Source organism: Chelonoidis abingdonii, chromosome 6, assembly GCF_003597395.2.
Source record: "Chelonoidis abingdonii isolate Lonesome George chromosome 6, CheloAbing_2.0, whole genome shotgun sequence".
NCBI classification, from domain to species: domain Eukaryota; kingdom Metazoa; phylum Chordata; order Testudines; family Testudinidae; genus Chelonoidis; species Chelonoidis abingdonii.
The window spans coordinates 76,788,619-76,788,851 of record NC_133774.1 but is presented as its reverse complement, the minus strand read 5'-3'; positions in this window follow the sequence as shown (position 1 = coordinate 76,788,851).

The following is a 233-nucleotide window of genomic DNA, read 5'->3' as shown; positions in this document are numbered from 1 at the left end:
AGCTCACAGAATATTAAGAACCATTTGGAAAAGGACAGATAATAAGGAAGAACACATAATGCCACTATATAAATCCATAGTACATCCACATCTTGAATACTGCATGATAAATTGCCATGTTCTGTTAATTTCCTCAGAGGCATCTGGTACCAGCCACTGTGGGAATACAAGATACTGGGCTAGATGGACCATTCGTCTGACCCAATATGGCCATTCTTATGTTCTAAACAAAA